We start from the raw sequence: 6,057 nt of genomic DNA on the forward strand, positions 1-6,057 counted from the left end.
CAAGAAGAAAATGTACTCTTGACACTCAGCCTGGCTTAGCAATGCCCAACACTTACATACTTTGATAGTATAAATGCTGTTTACTGTTTGTTACCACTGAGGATCAGTATATGGACCTAAGAGAGTGAACTACAAGGTGGTTACAGAGAAGAATGTAAAGGTTTTCAACGTTGGCAAAGTGAAAACAAAGGCGTGACTGGCCAAAGTTGGGAGATGAAGAGAGGGAAGAATTAGGAATATTAATGCCCTCAACTGGGGAGTGAAAAAATACAGTCTAATGATGACAGAAGTAGAATTAGAGATTTAAAGATGATATTTAAGGCTATAAAGGTAACCAATAGCAGGACTAGGGGTATCCAAGAGCTATTATCAGACTTCTCTCCAGTATGTACAATAGCTCAATGAAAATAGCTAAATGATCTTACCCAGCCTCGTGGCCTGGAAGACCATCTATACACAGGCAACTCCCAAATGTGTGGCTTAAGCTGGATAATCTCTCAGACTCCTACATCCAACTGTCTATTTAACATTTCGTCTCAGATATCTGCTAAAAATTTCAAGTTTAATCAGCTGCTGCTGCTGCTGCTAAGTTGCTTCAGTCGTGTCCGACTCTGTGCGACCCCATAGACGGCAGCCCACCAGGCTCCCCCATCCCTGGGATTCTCCAGGCAAGAACATTGGAGCAGGTTGCCATTTCCTTCTCCAATGCATGAAAGTGAAACATGAAAGGGAAGTCGCTCAGTCGTGTCTGACTCGTAGCGACCCCATGGACAACAACCCACAAGGCCAGTCCGTCCATGGGATTTTCCAGGCAAGAGTACTGGAGTGGATTGCCATTGCCTTCTCCAAGCCCAGCAGTGCCTTTAAAGAAATTCTCTCTTGCAACAATAAAGTAATTAAAAGCACTTCAAATCTTTACACAATTTCTAAGTGATATGCTGTAAGACAAAGTGCAACGTTAAAGTACAACAAACATGTGAAAATTTCTTTTTCTCCATCTCTGCTCCTTCTAAAATCTCCCACATGTCAGCATCAGCTCCCTGAAACCCACCCACTCTCAACTCCTACTTTTCACTTCCAACTTCCTCAGATCCTTGTGTAAACATTTTTCCACCCTCCCCAATCTCTTACAGTGCTTCCCTCTGTGAATGGTGAGGAATAATAAATGCACATATAGGATTACAGCATCCCAGGAATGGATCCAGGTACTTCACATACATCGACTCATTTAATCTTCAAATCAACAAAGAAAGATAGCATTATTATATCCCATACATAAAGACATAGATGTAGAAGGAAATGATTTGCCCAAGGTCACTCAGCTAATAAGTGGAAAAATTGAGATTTAAACCTTGTCTGTCTGGCTCCAGAGCTTGTGTTCTTAACTGCTACATTATCTAGTTCATGAAACCCTCAGATTTCTTTCTTTCATGCCCCATATCATATGTTCATCACCTAGATTTTCCACAGCAAAGGAGATTCTGAGAGTTGCCTCTACAAGCAATAATTATTCCATGTTAGAAATCAGCGGAAAGAAGGAAAATTGAAAACACTCAAAATAAAAATTCCCCCACACCAGAGATAGTAATAAGGTTTGCCTCAATAGAAATAGGAAGAATAAAATGCATGGAAGAAAATGTATTACTGAAAACGATGGGAATATACAAACTGGAAGTCGTGAATTTCTCTGGATTAGAGGACCCCAGGATATGCTGTCTTGGAAGATCGCAACATGCAGCTACTATTATCCACTTGCAAGTTCCCTCAAGCACCATTAAAACTGCACCTGCTGGAAATGTAAACTGGTACAGCGGCTATGGAAAACAGCATAGAAATTCCTCAAAAAACTAAAAATAGAACTACCATATGATTCAACAACCCCACTCCTGGGTATATACTGTAATTCAAAAAGACACATGGACATACAACTATGTCCATAACACATTATTTACAATAACCAAGACATGGGAACAACCTAAATGTCCATCAGCAGATGGATGGATGAAGAAGATGTGCTATATATATGCAATGGAGTATTGCTCAGGAGTGAAAAATAAAGAAATAATGCCATTTTCAGCGACACAGATGGACCTAGAGGTTATCATACTAAATGAAGTCAGACACACAAAGACAAATACCATGTAATATCACTTGCATGTGCAATATGAGATCTGACACAAATCAACATATGCACAGAACGGAAACGGACTCACAAGTAAGAATAGACTTGTGGTTCCAGAGGGGAGGGGAGGCAGGGGATGGAAGGAGTGGGAGTTTGGGACTAGCAGATGAAGACTATAGAATGGATAAACAGCAGGGTCCTGGTATATGACACAGAGAACTGCAGTCGATATTTGCAGTAAACGACAATGGAAGAGAATATATATATGTATATATAGATGAATCACTTTGCTGTATATTAAAAATTAATACAACATTGTAAATCTACTGACCCTCAATAAAATAAATTAAAAAGAATTATGCCTTCGGCCTCCTAACTCCTATGAGTCCTTTACTCTTTAGAGATGGCTGCGTTCTCTTCATATTCCATGTGCTTGTCTATATTTGGGCAATCCTTAAGATTCTTGTCCCTTGTGTACATGTCTTGTATAGTTGCCTGACTTTGTATGTGGGCAGAACTTATGAATATGATGAGTTATCACTCTCCTTGTAAGGCTCCATTATATGGCAGAGATGATAGTACTTTGCAGATGTAATTATGGTCCCTAAGCAGTTGACTATGAGTTAATCAAAAGAGTTACCCTGACTGTGCTTGGACTAATCAGGTGAGCTCTTAAAAGAGATTTTTCTGCTTGCTTTGTAAAAGTAAATGCCATGTTATGAACTGTCTATTATAGGGGGCCACATGGCGAGGACCGGATGGCAGCCTCTAGTAGTTGAAAATGGTCCCACCTGAAAACTCTGAAATGATACATTTGTGTCAAATTTTTTCTATGAAAATTACTTTCACCGTGTGTAACTAAACATGATTTATTATCTATAAATTTACAAGGCTTTATAAATAAATCAGTTCCCAAATCATAAAACAATTTCAAACTTAAAATACACATTATCAGTAGACATGCATTTCACTAAGGCTGCCAAATGCACTTGACTTTTCTTGATTCTCAAATGATGACATATCCAGAAGTTCTGACAATGCTTCTTTGAGGTTCTCTTTCTCCACTATGGGTCTTCCCTTGTGGCTCAGCTGGTAAAGAATCCACCTGCAATGCAGGAGACCCCAGTTTGATTCCTGGGTCGGGAAGATCCCCTGGAGAAGGGATAGGCTATCCACTCCAGTATTCTTGGGCTTCCCTTGTGGCTGAGCTGGTAAAGAATCTGCCTGGAATGAGGGAGACCTGGGTTTGATCCCTGGGTTGGGAAGATCCCCTGGAGAAGGGAAAGGCTACCCACTCCAATATTCTGGCCTGGAGAATTCAATGGACTGCATAGTCCATGAGGTCACAAAGAGTCAGACACAACTGAGTGACTTTCACTTTCATTTTCTCCACTATGGCAAGTCACGGTGGTTTTCTCTGGGCAGTTGAATTTGCAGATTGTCTTCTAAAGACCACAAATCAATGGAGAGGATCATTCTGCTACCTGTCCCTACTACAGTCTCCAAGTCTTTAACGCTTTTGATTTCCAAGAGATGAAGCTGTTACAATGCACTGTTCTTGGCCTTCAGTTTGCCAGGGCTTCTATAACTTTTTTTTAAAGTGTAAAGCCTTCGTAACATTCAGTTATATTAGTGTTGCTAATTACTTCAATTTTTTTTTGAGTTCTAGACACATTTCAGACTCTTTGATACTTCCTTAAAAAATATATATGCAGGAGTGGAATGGGGGGTGGAGGGTGTTTCGAGAGGGAGAGGATATATGTGTACATATAGCTGATTCATATTGCTGTACAGCAGAAACTAAAGCAGCATTGTAAAGGCATTATCCTCCAATTAAAAAAAAAAAAAAAAAGATGAGCCCTGGGAGACGCTGGCTGTTCGGTTTTCCGAGGAGCGGCTGCTACTGGTGGCCTTTTTGCAGATATATTGTTGTCACTGAACACTGGCCCTAGAGAAGCTCAGCCATCAATATGTCCAAGTACAAACTGATTATGTTAAGACATGGAGAGGGTGCCTGGAATAAAGAGAACCGCTTTTGTAGCTGGGTGGATCAGAAACTCAACAGTGATGGACTGCAGGAAGCGCGGAACTGTGGGAAGCAACTCAAAGCACTAAACTTTGAGTTTGATCTCGTGTTCACATCCATCCTGAACCGGTCTATCCACACAGCCTGGCTGATCCTGGAAGAGCTGGGGCAGGAGTGGGTTCCTGTGGAGAGCTCCTGGCGTCTCAACGAGCGTCACTACGGAGCCTTGATCAGTCTCAACAGGGAGCAGATGGCATTGAATCATGGCGAGGAGCAGGTGAGGCTGTGGAGAAGGAGCTACAACGTGACCCCTCCTCCCATCGAGGAGTCCCATCCTTACTACCATGAAATCTACAACGACCGGAAATATAAAGTGTGTGATGTGCCTTTGGATCAGCTGCCACGATCCGAGAGCTTAAAGGATGTTCTGGAGAGACTCCTTCCCTATTGGAATGAGAGGATTGCTCCTGAAGTATTGCGTGGTAAAACCGTTCTGATATCTGCTCATGGAAATAGCTGCCGGGCACTCCTGAAATATCTGGAAGGTATCTCGGATGAAGAAATTATCAACATTACTCTTCCTACTGGGGTCCCCATTCTCCTGGAACTGGACGAGAACCTGCATACTGTTGGGCCTCACCAGTTCCTGGGCGACCAAGAGGCTATCCAAGCAGCCATTAAGAAAGTTGACGATCAAGGAAAAGTGAAACGAGCTGACAAATAAAGTTTTTCCCACGTGCTGGCTAGGAATAGCTGCAGAAGGAATGGCATGCGGTGTGTTATGAGTGCTCATCTCCCACACCCCCCCCCCTTTTTTTTTTCTGTCTTCCCACCTGATTTTTCCAGATCTAGGCTGTGGGGTAGAGTTTGTAGAGGTAATTAGGTCTTAACGTTGGCCCAGTTAAAGGCTTTAGAATGCCCATAGCCTTATGTGCTAACCCCTGCCAGCCTCCTTTTAATTAGTCACTAAGTTAATCACCAGTGGGGCTTAATCAATGTCCTAAGTTTCTGAGATGGAAAAGCAACAAGTGAAGCTTAAGTTCAAGGTCGTCCTCATTCAGTAAATCAGTATTGAGTCACTATTGACAGACCTTCACTTCAATAAGACGTTTGTATTTATAGAAAATTTCTGGGATGATAATAAAGGATATTAGATAATATGCTCTAAAAAAAAAAAAGAAAAATATATATATGAAGATTGATTTTCAGTGATTGGAGTGAAACGAGCAATGAAAGAACCAATGAGCCAATTTTTGTAACAGATATGTATCTCCTGTCTTTCTGAGTTTTTGAAATGCTTTGCAGCTTTAGTGGACAGTTATTATCTACGATACACAAGGCTCTTCTCTTAGAAGTTTTGTTTGATCTCTACTAAACCTTAAAAGTCTTTGGTTAATGGTCATTATATTTGGGAACTCAACAATCTCAGTCCATAACCACATTTTTTTGGGGGGGGTAACTTTCAACTTTTTATTTTGTATTGGGATATAGCCAATTAACAATGTTGCGGTAATTTCAGGTGAACAGATGGATACATGTTTAACTATGACTTCTTAAGTGGTTTCTGGAGTTTTCTGAAAGGCTTTTAGACCATGTAATGCTAAGTTGGTGTTTCTGCGGAAGAACAAAGCCTGTGGCTTCCACCATCTTGATGACATTGTCATCATGAGTATTTTTTAGATTCATTTATTTGTTCCACAAAGTTTAATTAGTGTCTTCTACCCCACTCCAGTACTCTTGCCTGGAAAATCCCACGGACGGAGGAGCCTGGTGGGCTGTAGTCCATGGGGTCGCTAAGAGTCAGACACTACTGAGCAACTTCTCTTTCAATTTTCACTTTCATGCATTGGAGAAGGAAATGGCAACCCACTCCAGTGTTCTTGCCTGGAGAACCCCAGGGATAGGGGAG

General features: G+C 41.4%; 1 pseudogene across 1 annotated transcript; it reads left to right on the forward strand.

The window, feature by feature from the left end:
- Positions 1–3,976: 3,976 nt before the first annotated feature.
- Positions 3,977–5,332, forward strand: LOC147356175 (bisphosphoglycerate mutase pseudogene; annotated as a pseudogene). Its single transcript, XR_015142674.1, has one exon. The product of XR_015142674.1 is annotated as a bisphosphoglycerate mutase pseudogene (transcript).
- Positions 5,333–6,057: the final 725 nt, after the last annotated feature.

The sequence above is a fragment of the Bos grunniens genome, chromosome 16, assembly GCF_055505025.1.
Source record: "Bos grunniens cultivar Pamir isolate PY7600 chromosome 16, Bosgru_T2T1.0, whole genome shotgun sequence".
Lineage (NCBI taxonomy): Eukaryota > Metazoa > Chordata > Mammalia > Artiodactyla > Bovidae > Bos > Bos grunniens.